General features: G+C 44.9%; 1 long non-coding RNA gene across 1 annotated transcript in view; it reads left to right on the top strand.

The window, feature by feature from the left end:
• The window catches only part of LOC144689225 (uncharacterized), a 49,378-nt gene extending 34,734 nt beyond the window's left edge, over positions 1-14,644 (top strand). The window contains exons 2-3 of the long non-coding RNA XR_013578600.1: positions 1,752-1,804; positions 14,572-14,644. This is a non-coding gene — a long non-coding RNA (uncharacterized LOC144689225). The remainder of the gene's footprint in view (positions 1-1,751; positions 1,805-14,571) is intronic.
• The last annotated feature ends 1,695 nt before the right edge of the window (positions 14,645-16,339 follow it).

The raw sequence follows: 16,339 nt of genomic DNA, 5'->3' as shown, positions 1-16,339 counted from the left end.
ATGAGAGGAGAGATGCTGAAACCCATTCATGCAAGCCACCAAGGAATTGAATTGAGTTTGTGGAAGGCAAGAGAAGTGCTCTACTGACCAAACATGAGCAATGAAATTAAAGACCACAATGGCCAGTGTGGTGCTTGTAATGAGTACCAAGCTAAACAAGCTAGAGAGCCATTGATGACACATGACATCCCAGACAGACCATGGATGAAGTTGGGAATAGACCTCTTCACTATAGCAGGAACGGGCCCAAGGCCGTCACTTTTGGCCCTGAAAAGTGCCCAGTCTACCTCAGATTACCCTGGGAGGGCAAGGGATCTCAAAAATTTGAGCGACAGGTGAAGCTAGCTGTTTCACACTGCTCGCATGCAGTAGCAACATGAATGATATTCGCCACTAACAAGATGCTGCCGTCAAGCCAAAAATACATTCTGCCTATCTCACAAATGAATAATTTGGTATATGAATTTCAGTGCCAGTGTAGTGCTAGGTATGTAGGCTGTATGAACCAAAGACTGGCGGATCTTATCAAATGAACATGTCCCTTCCGCTGTTCGCAATGGGCAAGGTACAGACCATACCCGACCAGTTGAGCTTGCAAAACTCAAAACACAGTGTCCAACTTTAGATGTGATCCCGGAATTGGACAACATATGATAAATAATCCTCAGTGTGCTAAAAATTATGCTGACAACCAATTTAAGATTGTCAGTCAGGTTCACAGTGTGGCGCATTTGTGTGTATTGGCAGCTACATATATTAATAAACAGGGTCCTGTTCTTTGCAGACAGAATAAGCTTGTATACACATTGCGCCTGTTTCAGCTAACCAAAATAAGTGATAGCCATTTGCTGATTCGTGCATCAGGGGAATGCCTTGATCAATCAGAGTCAAGTTGCCTGGTTTAAATTTCAAACAATGCTTGGCAGTTAACTGTCAGTTACCATTAACTGGTGTATTCTCCATGGTAATGCCTCTACCAATCAGAGTCCACTCATCAACCAATCAGTACTCTCTTCCCATACAGTATAAATTTGCTGCTTCCCCTGACATTGGTATTCTTGCGATTGCCCTGATGAGTGCAAGATGAAAATCTTTGACAAAATGTCTTTCTTCAGCAATACTATGGTGGGTAACTTGGGTTACTCACATTTACACATGATAGCGCATGCAAATTTGTCTTTTGTTCATTAGGAAGAGGGGGATGTTTGGGTTTTGAAATGCAATCATTCCTACATGTCCTGTCTGGCTTGCTATAGTCATGTGACCTCTGCTATGAGGGACTCACTGCAGGCAGCCATCTTACCAATAAAGGTATTACACTAGAAAGACTATAAGAGTGTAAGGGGATGATTCCGGTGAGCTGGGCTTATAATGATATCCAGATGTATTACAATGAATTTCCCGACATGCAGCAGCGGGAAATGTGGTCTGTCATTGAGGGGCAGAGCGGATGATTGCAAACTGATTTAATGGTGGCATGAAACCGGGTTTTGGCCCTCCTGCCATATTGTCCGCTCACACCCGATGCCAGTGGGCATAAAAAATTCCATCCATTGTGCCAAATGATTAGAAATGCACCAAATTCACATCTGTCCTTCTTTCTGGGTGATTCTCACTGCTTGTCAAACCTCATCAGCAATGACAATTGAAAATATATTGTATTAAGCTAAGTTTTGTATCATAATTTGTTGTGTATATTGTGCAAACATCCATGCTACATTTTACTGAACAATTTAACTATCTTTTTGCAGACCACACTTGTCAGTGTTGGATGTCCATTATCTAAACAACTAAAAGTGTCCAAGTAAGTGATTGTACCTTTTAACGTAGTAAAGCTATTCCAACCCAACAGATGGATTCAATTGCCACATATTTTTAAATAATTAAAAGATTGTAGAATTCAGTAAACTTGCATAATATGGGACTTTGAGTGGGATGACTAAAGTAAGAGCAGCATCACATGAACAGCCTCATGCTCAATTAAGTTTAGCAAGGTCTTCAAAACTTTTGACATCAGTTACAAAGACAAACAGGCTTTTTGTGTAGACGAACAACAACCAAATGCTCAACGTATTGGATTAGAACCTTGGTATCTCAGAATTATCTTTTTAAAGTCTTTTGAAAAGAATTGAAGGTGGTTGGATGCATTTTGTAGTTATCACAGTCATTAATGTAGGAATGAAATGAGTGATTGGGAGTAGAAAATCAGCATAAAATCTAACAAGTGAAGAGGGCACTCAGTAGAGTGCATACCTCTGCCACACTGTGTTAACTCATCATTGTTACAGTTATGCAGCTCTTCCTTGAGGGTTTTCCCTGCCTGGTTGGTGCTTTAACTATGGGCGGAATTTTCCATTAATGAGACTAAGTGGGGTGGCGGGCGGTTTCGGCAGCGCCCATCCTGCTGGCTGGAATGGCGGGAACTTGTGCCCAATTCCTCGCTTGGAGGGTCAGTAATTATGCAAAGGCGCATATTGGTCCAAATCACCTGGTGGGTTGGGAGGTGGTTCTATTTTTTTTTATTCATTCGTGGGATGTGGGCTTCGCTGGCTGGGCCAGCATTTATTGCCCATCCCATGAATGAATAAATTAAAAAAAACTCCACCACTGACACCATAGTTGGCCTCTGTGTTTACACGAGAGGGGTGTGGGGCAGCCTGATCTCACTTCAGCTACCCCTTCTCCTCAAGGAGTCAGCCAGTCACCCATAGGGAGCAGGATCAGGTGTACCCTCCTAGGGCAATCCATCCAGGCAATTTCAGGAGTGTCTGGCCCATCTTAATGCCCTCTTCCTGTGACCTCAGCAGCTCCAGTTCCATAGGCCGAGGAGGGTGCCACTGCCACACAGCAGGACCCCGAAAGCCGGCCAGGGCCCTCCAGGTCTCAACCTTCCAACGTCACCACAGACAGGCCGTAGCAATCAGCAGGCTACCTCCACCTCTGCTGTGGATGTCCAGGGAGCACCAAGACGTAGTGGCAGGATTAGGAAAGTGGAGATGATGTACCTCTTATGGAATCAAACAATTAAACTAAATTAACAAAACGAAGGATAAATTAAACGCAGCCCCTAGGTTAGGTTTGGGTGGGGTGAGGAGACAGACCCAAGTCTATCTTAGCCAGAACAGGGATTGAACCCCTTGCTATTGGCATTAACCTTATCCACATGCTAGTCATCTAGTCACTGAGCTAAATGGCTCCCCTAATAGATTGCTGTGGGATCTTTCATATCCACCTGAGAGCGAGAAGTGGTCTTGGTTTTGTCTCATGTGGAAGGCAGCATCTCCAACAGTGCAACATTTCCTCAGTCCTGATATTGGATGTGTCAGCCTGCATTACATGCTCAAGTTTCTGAAGCGGGACTTGAGCCCTTAACCTTGTGATTCAAGAGGGAAGAATGATACCCATTGGGCCAAGACTGATCACCCAAAGATAACACCACACTCCCTCATCACTACACTGAAACCATCAGCCTGGATTTTGTGCAAGTCTCTGGAGGGGATCTTGACCTTCTGGCTTAGAGGCAAGAATGCTATCCACTGAGCCATTCATGGAGCAGCCACCTCTGCTCTGGTCCGGGGAGCACCAAGACATAGTGGCAGGGTTAGGAAAGTGGAGATGATGTAGTTACACAGCCTGGGCATAGGTGATAATCACTTGTATGTGCTGTTCACTATTGTCAATAAACTCCCAAGAATGTCTCCTTGTTCTGATGAACAGTGTTCATGTCACTCAGATGTGAAACCTTTCCGCGCAAGATAAAAGGCAGGTGTCTCAGTCCAGGGCCTCTTCCCGGTGCGTTGTGCAGGCTTCAGAAAAAAGTGATGGTCCGGCCACCCACTCCCTGGACATATTAGTGATGCCTGCACCAACAGTGCTTGTCATTGCTGCCAGAATGTCGTGGGCAGGCGTCAGAGTTTCGTCATTCTGTGTGCTCTCAGCATCATTAAGGTGGGCTGGACCCATCTCTTCAGCATCTGTGACCAGTTACAATGTGCCCCTGAAGGGGTCAGGTGCCGAAGGCAGACAAAGGATCAGATGCTTTTAAAGTTTCGTGGCTGCGTGTCTATGACATGACCCTGATCACAGGGCACAAGTGGGCTGCCCTCAGCCAGACAGGAGTCAGACATTTTCAGAGGCTGTGTGAAGATCTATGGAGAGTCTTCACTACATGTTGTCGTCATCCTCCTGCAATCAAGCAACTATTAGGGACTTCACTGCGTCTCCATGACAATAGCATTATCACAGAGGGTATGCGCGCTGCCATAAGCCAGACTAGAGTCAAATGTTCACAAATGTGATGTGAGGATCTATGGCGTCTCTTCACTGCATGCTGTTATCATCCTCCACAAATCTAACAGCTATGAGGGCCTCCCCAGTGCACCTGCCTTGTCTGGCCAATGTGAGGGCCTCATGGCCGTCATCATCACCTTCGAGGACCTCCTCACCCTCATCATCGTCGACTCCATCCTCATCAGAGGAGACCTGCAACAACTCCTCAGCCAGCTCCTCTCCCCGTGCAGCACCAGGTTGAAAAGGGGGCAGCAGGTGACAACAATGTGTGATATCCTCTGATTATATTGCAGGGCTCCACCAAACGGTCCAGGCACCAGAACCTCATTTTCAGCATCCCGATGGTTTGCTCCACCAAGTTACGAATTGCAGCATGAGCCTCATTAGACCTTTGTTCTGCTGCAGTCGGAGGTCCCGCTCAGGTGTCATTAGCCACATCCTCTACGGGTAGCCCTTGTACCCTAGGAGCCAACCCTGCAGTTTCTGTGGACCCAGGAAGACGATCAGGGAACTGTGATTAACTGAGAATGTAGGAGTCGTGTACACTCCCTGAAAATCATGCCTAGACCTAAAGGGTGCATTTGTGATGGTCACATTCTAGCTGCATATTCAGTGAATGGAACCCCTTGTGGCTGACATAATTGACCGCTTGTTGCGATGGAGATCTGAGCGCCACATGAATACCATCGATCATACCTTGCATCAGTGGGAAACCCAAGATCTGGGAAAAATCCAATTGCTCTTGCATCCTGCCTCTTTGTCCTGGGCGAAGTGCACAAAATTGTGTGTCCTTGCAAAGATGGTATCAGTGACCTCATGGATGCATTTGTGGGTGGAGGCTTGTGATATCCCTCAGAGGTTACCTGTGGAGCCCTGAAAGGAGCCACTGGCGTAAAAATTGAGTGCCACAGTCACTTTCACGGCCACTGGCAGTGGATGCCCTCCACGTCCCCGTGGCACCAAATCCTGCAGTAGCTGGCAGATGTGACCAACCAGTTCCCTAGACATGCACAGTCTTCAGCGACATTGGTTCTTGGTCATCTGCAGGAATGAAAGGCGGTGTCTAGAGACCCTGGGTCTAGCTGGGCGCCGACCAACGATGCCTCACTCTGGCTCTTCAGCAGCATTTGTGGGAGCCCCAGCTGCCCCTTCTTCTCGAGGATGCTACTTCTGCCTCTGCATAGCCAGGTGCCTCTGTCGCCTCCTTTTTCTGTACAGAATGAAGCACAGCTAGTTCACTAGGCTCCATGCTCTAAATGTATCCTCCTGCAGGATGAAAAAGAGAGATACACGTGAGTTAGCTTGGGTATACTAAGAACCTGAAGGCCCCTTAACGCATCCGGGAGAGTGCTGGCCACCAACTGGATGGCTAGAGTTTAGTGCGCTGCATGACTGCCCGAAGCCCCATCTGAAAGTGGAGCGATATCTGGACAGCACCATCTCTCCAAATGCCAGCCCGAATGCATGATTAACACAGAAGCCACATCTTGATACTGAGTTCTAAGATGCCATCGGTCATTAGGACGCAATGACCTGTAATACGACAGGATGAATGCAAACCTGAGAATTATGTTAGCATTGTACTCAGATTGGTTCAGCAGGACCATCGTGTCAATATTGTCAATCACTCATGACCCTGCATTTGTCGGAAGCCTGCCAAATTCACGTTCTGCTTTGCCTTGGTATCTGAGAGAGATGTGGTGCAGTCAGTTTTCACACAGCAATGATAACTTAGTCCCTTCAAAGATATTTATGAGCACTCAGATGTGCCGGAGCATCGCTTTCATACCATTACAGTCCATCTCAGAAAGATCAATTCTTGCAATGAACCCTCAGACATTGCACAGTCATATAACAAAATCCCATATCAATTGGCGTTCTGTTACCTCAGAGGGATTCCGGCAAGCAACGCTAGGCAGCCTCACAGGTAACTGGATGGCTTCAATCAGGATGAGCATACACCTTTGACATCACACACTCATGCCCGTCCAGCAGACGTTTAAAATGTCACCAAGTGGAACCAACTTGCATCACTCAGTATCATGCATGGGGAGAATGGAAATTAATAAAGGAGTAATGATGAGTCTTAAAAGCAGACAACATAATGCTGCAGGGAGGCATGAAAGGCTATGGTGCTCGATGATGATTAATACTTTTACCAAAGCCTCACAGTCAAAAAAGAAAAGCTTTTGCAAAGTACAGTTGGGTGAAAAGACTACAACGTGGGTCACAATAAATACTAAGAACATACACAAATAAGACACTTCAGTACAGCAGCATCAGGATAATCACTAACCTTCCATGAACAATTCTCATGAGGTCACATAATGTGAGTTTCAAATGCAAGGGTTATATGTGCATTGTCAAGCCATCATTTTAGAAACAGAAAATAGGAGTAAGTCATTCAACCCTTCGAGACTGCTCCACCATTTAATATTATCATGGCTGATCCTCTATCTCAACGCCATACTCTCACACTTTCTCATATCCCTTGACTTCTTTATAATCTAGAAATCTATTTATTTCCTTCTTAAATATACTCAGTGACTCGGCCTCCACAGCCTTATGTGGTAGAGATTTCCATAGGTTCACCACCATCTGAGTGAAGAAGTTTCTCCTCATCTCAGTCCTAATTGGTCTACCCATTATCCTGAGACTGTGACCCCTTGTTCTAGATACCCCAGCTAGAGGAAATATCATCTCTGCATGCAGTCTGTCCACCCCAGTCAGAATTTTATATGTTTCAATGAAGTCTCCTCTTATTCTTCTAAACTCCAGTGAATACAGGCCTAGCTCGCCCAATTTCTCCTCATATGACAATCCTGCCATCCCAGGAATCAGTCTGGTGAAACTTTGCTGCACTCCCTCTATGGCAAGTATATCCTTTCCTAGGTGAGTAAACCAAAACTGCACACACTACTCCAGGTGTGGTCTCACCAAGGCCCTGTATAGCTGCAGTGAGACATTCTTGCTCCTGTACTCAAGTCCTCTTGCATTGTAGGCCAACACACCATTTGCCATCTTAACTGCTTGCTGCACCTGCATGTTTGCTTTCAGTGATTGGTTTACAAGGACATCCCAGGTCCCTTTGTACATCAACATTTCCCAATCTATCACCATTTAAATAAATGCAAAATACTGCGGATGCTGGAAATCTGAAACAAGAACAGAAAATGCTGGAAAAACTCAACAGCATCTGTGGAGAAAAAAAAAGTTAATGTTTTGAGTCCTTATGACTCTTCATTGATTGATATTGGTTGGTATTGATACCAACGCACATCCAGGACCCTCCACCCCTTCCTGTCACTCTGACCCCATCCCGTCTTCTAATCCCAGCCCTTGCCATGTATTCACCATACCCCCTGACCGTCCCCTCATTGATGCTGAACGTTCAGTACGCAAAGGACTCTCTTACGCCCTCAACTCAATGAATTCCGGGCTCGGCATGATGCTGAACTCTTCTTCCGCAGCCTCCGTGTCTATGCTCACTTCTCTGGGCAAGAGTCCTCCCCCTGTTCTACAGATCCTTTCACCCGCCTCCAATATTCTCACTCCACCTGGGCCCCTTCCTCTGGCCTCTTAACCTGCTCTTGATCTTTTCATCGAGAATTGTCAGCGTGACATCAGCCGTCTCAATTTCTCTGCTCCTCTCACCCACTCTAACCTGTCTCCTTCTGAACTTGCTGCACTCCGTTCTCTCAGGTCCAACCCTGACTGTTATCAAACCTGCCAGCAAGGGTGGTGTTGTCGTCATCTGGCGTACTGACCTCTACCTCGTAGAGACTGAGCGCCAACTCTCAGAGACTTCCTCCTATCTCTACTTGGACCATGACCCCACCACTGAACATGTAGCCTTTGTTTCCAGGTGTCACTGACCTCATCTCCTCTGGAGATCTTCCCTCCACAGATTCCAACCTCAGTCTCCCAACCCTGGACAGCCCGCTTCTACCTCCTCCCCAAAATCTACAAGCAGGACTGTCCCGGTAGACCAATCGTGCTGGCCTGTTCCTGCCCCACGGAAATCATTTCTTCCTATCTTGACTCTGTTCTCTCTCCCCTTGTCCAGTCTCTTCCCACTTACATCTGCGATTCCTCGGATGCCCTACGTCGTATCAACAATTTCCTATCCCTAACCGCCTCTTCACCATGGATGTCCAATCCCACTACACCTCCAACCCTCACCAGGATGGCCTGAGGGCTCTCCACTTCTTCCTTGAAGAGAGGCCTGAACAATCCCCAGCAACAACCACTCTCCTCCATCTGAATGAATTTGTTCTCTCACTGAACACAATTTCTCCTTTAACTTGTCTCACTTCCTCCAAATAAAGGTGTGGCTGTGGGTACCCGCATGGGCCCCAGTTATGCCCATCTCTTTATGGGGTATGTGGAACATTCCTTGTTCCAGTCCTACTAAGGCCCCCTCCCACAACTCTTTCTTCGGTGCTACTTCATGCTCTCGTCTGGACCTGGAAAAATTTATCAATTTTGCTTCCAATTTCCACCCCTCCATCACCTTCACATGGTCCATCTCTGACACTTCCCTTCCTTGACCTCGCTGTCTCAATTTCTGGTGATAGACTGTCCACCACCAACGTTCACTACAAGCCCATTGACTCCCACAGCTACCTCGACTACAGTTCCTCATACCACACTTCCTGTGGAGACTCCATCCCATTCTCTCTGTTCCTTTGCCTCTGTCACATCTGTTCCAATGATGCCACCTTCCAAAACGGCGCTTCTGACATGTCTGCCTTCACCGAGGTTTCCCACCCACTGTGGTTGACAGGGCCCTCAACCGTGTCCGACCCATCTCCTGCGCCTCTGCCCTCACACCTTCCTCTCCCTCTCAGAGCCATGATACGGCCCCCCTTGTCCTCACTTTTCACCCCACCAGCCTCTGCATTTAAACGATCATCCTCCGTCATTTCTGCCAACTCCGGCATAATGCCACCACCAAACACATCTTCCCTTCACCCTCCGGTTGGCATTCTGTAGAGACTGTTCCCTCCAGGACACCCTGGTCCACTCCTCTATCACCCCCAATCCCTCTCATGGCACCTTCCCATGCAACCACAGAACGTGCAACACCTGTCCCTTCACCTCCTCCCTCACTGTCCATGGGCCCAAACACTCCTTTCAAGTTGCACCTCCTTCAATTTGGTCTATGGTATTCGCTGTTCCCAATGCGGTCTGCTCTACATTGGAGAGGCCAAACGCAGACTGGGTGACCGCTTTGTGGAACACCTTCAGTCTGTCCACAAGCATGACCCAGACCTTCCTGTTGCTTGCCATTTCAACACACAATCCTGCTCTCATGCCCACGTGTCTGTCCTTGGCCTGCTGCAATGTTCCAGTGAAGCCCAACGCAAACTGGAGGAACAACACCTCATCTTCCAAATAGGCACTTTACAGCCTTCCGGTCTTGGTTCAACAACTTCAGACCAAGAACTCTCCCCTTCATCCTCACCCCCTTTTTTCAATATTTGTTCTCATTTCTTAATTTTTATTTTTTATCCACTTATTTTTATTTAAATTCATTTTTATTCATTGTTTTATCCTATTTTCAATCTTTTTTCCCCCCTCACCATCCCCTCCTCTCACCCCACCCCCACTAGGGCCATAAGACATAGGAGCAGAAATTAGGCCATTCGGCCCATTGAGTCTGCTCCGCCACTCAATCATGGCTGATAAGTTTCTCAACCCCATTCTCCCGCCTTCTCCCCATAACCTTTGATCCCCTTACCAATCAAGAACCTATCTATCTTGGTCTTAAATACACTCAATGACCAGGCCTCCACAGCCTTCTGTGGCAATGAATTCCATAGATTCACCACTCTCTGGCTAAAGAAGTTTCTCCTCATCTCTGTTCTAAAAGGTCTTCCCTTTACTCTGAGGCTGTGCCCTTGGGTCCTAGTCTCTCCTATTAATGGAAACATCTTCCCCACGTCCACTCTATCCAGGCCTTTCAGTATTCTGTAAGTTTCAATCAGATCCCCCCTCATCCTTCTAAACTCCATCGAGTATAGACCCAGAGTCCTCAAACATTCCTCATTTGTTAAGCCTTTCATACCTGGGATCGTTCTCGTGAACCTCTTCTGGACCCTCTCCAGGGCCAGCACATCCTTCCTGAGATACGGGGCCCAAAATTGCTCACAATATTCTAAATGTGGTCTGACCAGAGCCTTATAAAGCCTCAGCAGCACATCTCTGCTTTTATATTCTAGTCCTCTTGAAATAAATGCCAATATTGCATTTGCCTTCCTAACTACCGACTCAACCTGCAAGTTAACCTTAAGAGCATCCTGGACTAGGACTCCCAAGTCCCTTTACACTCCAGATTTCTGAATTCTCTCCCCATTTAGAAAATAGTCTATGCCTCTATTCTTCCTACCAAAGTAGGAAGAATAGAGGCACTTGTTCTGGCACTTGTTCATGTTGTTCCTTCCAGAGTGCTTACCCTTGTCCTGCCATTGTCACATTCTGATCTCCGACCTTAACACCACCACTAACACCTCCTTTAGCCAGTATCACTATCATTAGCACCCCTTTGTCCATGACATCCCTGGCAATCTCTCCTTTGCCTCCACCTATCACTGGCCTTCTATCCAGCTTCAACCACTCCACCTGCCTTAAACAGTATACATTTTATTACATTTTACTCCTCTTTAGCTCTGAAGAAAAGCCATAAGGACTCAAAACGTTAACTTTTTTTTTCTCCACAAATGTTGTTAGACCTGCTGTGTTTTTCCAGCATTACCATTTAAATAATACTCTGTCATTCTGTTTTCCCTATCAAAGTGGAAAACTTCACACTTATCTACGTTATACTGAATCTGTCATGTATTTGTCCACTCACTCAACCTGTCTAAATCACCTTGAAGCCTCTTAACACCCTCCTCATCACTCACACACTCCCACCAAGTTTCATGTTGTCAGCAAACTTGGAAATATTATATTTGTTTCCCTCATCCAAATCATTGATATATATTGTCAATGGCTGGGGCCTAAGCACTAGCTCCACTAGTCACTATCTGCCACTCTGAAAAAGACCCATTTATTCCTACTCTGTTTCCTGTCTGCTAACCAATTCTCAATCCATGCCAATATATTACCCACAATCCACAAACCTCTTATGTGGGACTTTATGAAAAACTTCCTGAAAATCCAAATACACCACAACCACTGATTTGCCCTTATTTATTCTGCCAGTTACGTCCTCAAAAAACTCCAGGAGGTTTGTCAAACACGATTTCCCACCGACTTTCCCTCTTGCCACCACGCTTAGTCTCTGGAATGGAGAATTTTGCCCAAAGGCACCCAGCACCTCAAAGGGGAGGTGCACTTTGGCTGCAGAAATACAAGGAAAGCTTTTATGCTGCAGCAGCACCAAGATGGCAGCAAGTTCACTAATGCTGTCAGGGAAACCCTGGTATAAGCAGAAATGGAGGGCAGAAAGCCCTCCAAGCAACAACTTTGCCACCAATGTGAAGATGTTGCTGAAGAGGTCAATGCCAGGAATTTAGCTTTTTGAACATTGTTGAAATGCTGGAAAAAGTTATTCGACCTCTTTCTTACTCTCTACTCATGTCTCCAGCTTTACTACTTAAAATGCTGCTGTCTCCTATTCCCTTCACTCCCCTAAACTCACTCCATCACCATTCACTATACCTGTTTTTTCTCAAACACTTCACTTTTGTAACCATTATTTTTTCATACCTCTTAAATGACGCATTACATACCAGCTGTTTTACAATAACAGGCACATTCTCTGAAGATCTCACAAGACAGTTACTAATTTTCTTTCTTGCAGGCAATTGTCACAATTTGGAGACCGGAAGATGCCACCAAAGGATGTCAGGATGCTTGCACCCACTCTCTTCTTAAAGAAAAGATGATGGCCATCATGGCAGGGGAGAGAGCTATGGTTGTAGTAACTTGCAACATTAGAATTGACATCATGCAGGGTTTCTTAACTTCTACTTTACCTCTGTCTCACTCTACACACCTTATATGACAAGCTGAAGATGCTTTCACCAGCCACATCTCTGTTCTCCCTTTACACTAAAAGCTATTCTTTATTCTTCTTTTATTTCAAATGGATGCCCATGAAGAAAGAGGAAGCCAACCATCCTGAATGTGCAGCATCATACAGACTTACCCTTGCAAGCACCAGCTAAGATACTGGTACCACATGTACTTTAGAACTTGGTTATAGGAGGCGACTTCACTTTTTTTTTAATTGCTAGCCATTAATGTGCAGGAGCTAAGGCAGGAGGCTGGGACGCCAAAGGTCTTCCAAAGGAAGACAGGCTTATTCTTCTTGGATACTTCAACACTAGAGTTGGAAGAGATTCCAATCTCTGGAATGGAACTATTGGCAAGGAAGGAGTTGGAAATCTCAACTCCAACAACATTCTTCTCCTTACCAAACGTGTAGGACATGTTCCGCCACAAGAACAAGTATAAAATGTCATGGCAACACCAACAGTCCAAGCACTTGCACCTGATCGATTACATCATTATCCGTGTCCAGAATTGCAAAGATGTCTGCACCACCAGAATAATGACAGGGGCTGATGACTGCTGGACTGATCACTAACTTATTTGTTCAATTGTGTCCATCAAACTGACTCCCTGACTGTGCAACAGAAGAAATATCCAAGAAAAATCAACAATGGAGCTCTGAAAGATCCAATCAAAAAAGAGGACAGAAGAAGTGCTTCAAGGATGTGCTGAAAGCCAACAAGAAGAAATGCAACATTGACATCAACTCCTGGGAGACCATTGCCCTGGACCAAACCAGAAGGTAGTAGAGTCAGTTGGAAGGATCCCAGCATTTTGAGACCCACAATGACATCAACTCCTGGGAGACCATTGCCCTGGACCAAACCAGATGGTAGTAGAGTCAGTTGGAAGGACCCCAGCATTTTGAGACCCACGATGACAGAATGAAAAGGAAAAACAAAAGCAACAAAAAGAATACACTGTGACCCAAACTAATAATACTGGACCAGACATCCTACCTGGCAACAAATGCCCTACGTGCCATAAATTCTCCAGATCCCAAATTGGCCTCATCAGCCATCTCTGGACTCATGGAGGACAATCATTCTTGCATGCAAGGGATAGATAATAATAATAATAATAATAATAATAATAATAATAATAATAAATGAGGTATTCTACCTAGCATAAATACATCTAAAGATTGCCAGGTAAGTTTAGCACGTAGTCATTCAGGCACTGGAGTATACCAAAATCAGAAAAGTGTGCTTCAAAAAGAGCATTTAAATACCTTATTAATGTCTTTAAATAGTTCTGATTTGTGCTCCTGACACAAACAAGAAAGCCAGCTCCACATGGCAGGTGGTGGTGCCCTTCTACTCAGATATTAGGGGCACATTGGAGGCTAAGGCATCTGTTTAGTGCCCAAAAAACAAGTACGATTCCATTGAATTTCCAGGCAATGTGTTCACGAAGAACATGAACAAGTAAAGTAAAGAGGAGCCCAAGTCAGTAAATGACCTGGAATTGTGGCCAGTTTGTGTTACAATGCTTTTCCATGTAAAGATCCTTGAAAATGTACGTCAGTTCATTCAGTTATAGATTGCACTTTGAATGTGTGTCCTTTTGAAATCTGGTTGTGCATGAGAAGCAACAAAAGAGCAGTAATATGTGAATGCTTGGCATGAAGTTTGTGGTGGGGAGTGAGGACAATGGCTTTGGTCTTCTCAATATTTAATTTTTAAAAATTCTGTCTATCCAATACTAGACATCAGACAAGCAACATGACAACTCAGAGGCAGAAGAGGGGTTGAGAAAGGTGGTGGTCAGTGTACGTATGGATCTTGTCGAGTAGCAGCATGTGATTAAGAAATTTCACAGAATCTAAGAAATTTAAGAAATTTGAGGGCATGAGACACTTGGATGCTCCAGAGGTAACAGTGGAAACAAGAAGAGAAGCTAACAGGGTTTGGATGATTCACCATCCTATCAACTGCCCATTAAAATAGTTCTCCACAACTTTTGTTTTGCCTTTCCTTGATTTTTGTTGCCAACCATTTCAATCTTGGTTACAGCTCTTTATGGCTAATGGTTGCTAAGTTACCCAACAATCACAGTTTTGTTAAGCTCCCATTTTCCAGCCAATATAAGACCAGAACATCTAACCTAATTTTGTTTTATCTTAATTGTCTTAGTAATTTTTTAGTTAACAAAATTGTATTTTCCATGGAAATATGAACATTATAAAAAAAATTCTGTTCTGGTTTTGCAAAATAGAAGAGTGACTGCATGCAACAAAGGAATACTTGAACCATCAATTCTTCAGGATAATTTCACATTTACTATAAAAAAGTGAGTATTAACTATTTTTCTTTCACTGGACAGTATTTAAGGACTGAATGAATGAGATCGAGATACTGGGTTAGCTTTTCTGTCTGACAGGTTTGTTCCCAAAATACACAGATTATTAATAGCATATTTTGCCAGCACCCATCCCAGTTGCACCTAACTCAATTATCTGGGAAACTTCAATGGGAGCATAGTGCTCTCACATAGATGGCCTGATATCTTCATTAAGAAATGGGATGTCTTGCAAATCATCCAAACTGTAATTTCACAATACACTGCTAACTCCTGATTTGCAAAGTCCATTCATTCCACCCATGTAACATAGATGTTATGTGCACTTTCAAGAAGTGTGGTTTGAATGTTCATTGCTGTGACCAAAATTGTTCAAACGGATATGGAATTTAGTGTTTCTCTATCCTCGAGTTCTTTGCAAGCCAGAGATCAGGCCATCTTCATTATTACATTAAAAATGATCAGCAGTTTTGAAGAAGCTACTGCACTCCTTATTCCCTGCCCAGTTGGCATAGCTTTTGTCCACCTTAGAAATACATAGGGAGTGTGTTTAAATTGGCTCTATAATCTAGAAGTGTAGAAGTCTGCAATCCGACATCTTTTTCTCATCAATTGGCTCGATAATTACACCCGAGTTCTAAGCTGCAGCACATGATATATTTGGTTTTATCATAAAGATTTTTTGTACAAAGCCCTTTCAAGCCCTAAATCAACAGTTTCAATGATAAATTGTAAGTGTAATTTGTAGCATCCTTGCTTAACATTTAGAGTTCTGTCTACAGTCTAATTGCTTTGCAAAGTGTTTTTTTTTGCACAGTTATTGTGGAGGGACATTACAGCATCAACGGGCTGAGGTGGCAGGAGACTTGGGTGAGATGGGATGAAGCCACAGTGGAGTGAGAGGAGGCCAGGGTGTGGTTGAAGAAAGGCCATTGATGCACACGTGGAAGGCCAGGAACTATGACCATGTAGACAGTGGTGCATATATCTTTGCCTGCCTTCTGTCTACATTTCACTTTCTGGAGGCTGCTTGGGTGGGGATTGCCCAATATTTTTGGAGGCTCAGGTAGAGGAGGAGAGGACCTGGGAAAGGATGACCTTGGGCCATTTCCATTAGTGGCCATAAGTCCAACAAGAGGCTGAGGCAAGAGGGTTCTCAGCATGCAACCAAACGTGGGCCAGTGTGACAACGAGCAATGGTGCATCGAGTGTTCCACACCTAAACCAACTACCTGAAGATGTATGAGAGGCAATGTAGAGACAGCTGAGGGAGGCAGACACTGACTTGCGTGTACTCATTCATGAAGACCTATGGCCATTAGAATGGGAGGCAATCCAATGGCAGTTGCCTTGAAAGTCGCTGTGACGTTGAATTTTTACACCACTGGATCATTCTAGGGCTCCATGGGGAACATGTGTGACATCTTGCAGGTAGCCACTCACAGATGCGTCAGGAAGGTCACCAATGCCCTGTTCAAAAGGGCTGGTGAGTTTGTTAAATTCACCACTGATCCTGAGAGCTGTGGACTTTGAGGCCTTTGCAGGTTTCCCACAAATACAACGGATTATAGACTGCACTCATAGTGATTAGAACTGTCTGGGAACAGCCAGCAGCTTTCATTAACCGGTGAGGGTCCACACCATCAATATACAACTTGTCTGTGACCACCACAAACGAATCCTT

This window comes from Cetorhinus maximus, chromosome 13 (genome assembly GCF_964194155.1).
Source record: "Cetorhinus maximus chromosome 13, sCetMax3.hap1.1, whole genome shotgun sequence".
NCBI classification, from domain to species: Eukaryota; Metazoa; Chordata; class Chondrichthyes; order Lamniformes; family Cetorhinidae; genus Cetorhinus; species Cetorhinus maximus.
Note: the sequence above shows the minus strand (reverse complement) of the source record. Positions and strands in the feature narration are given on the sequence as shown.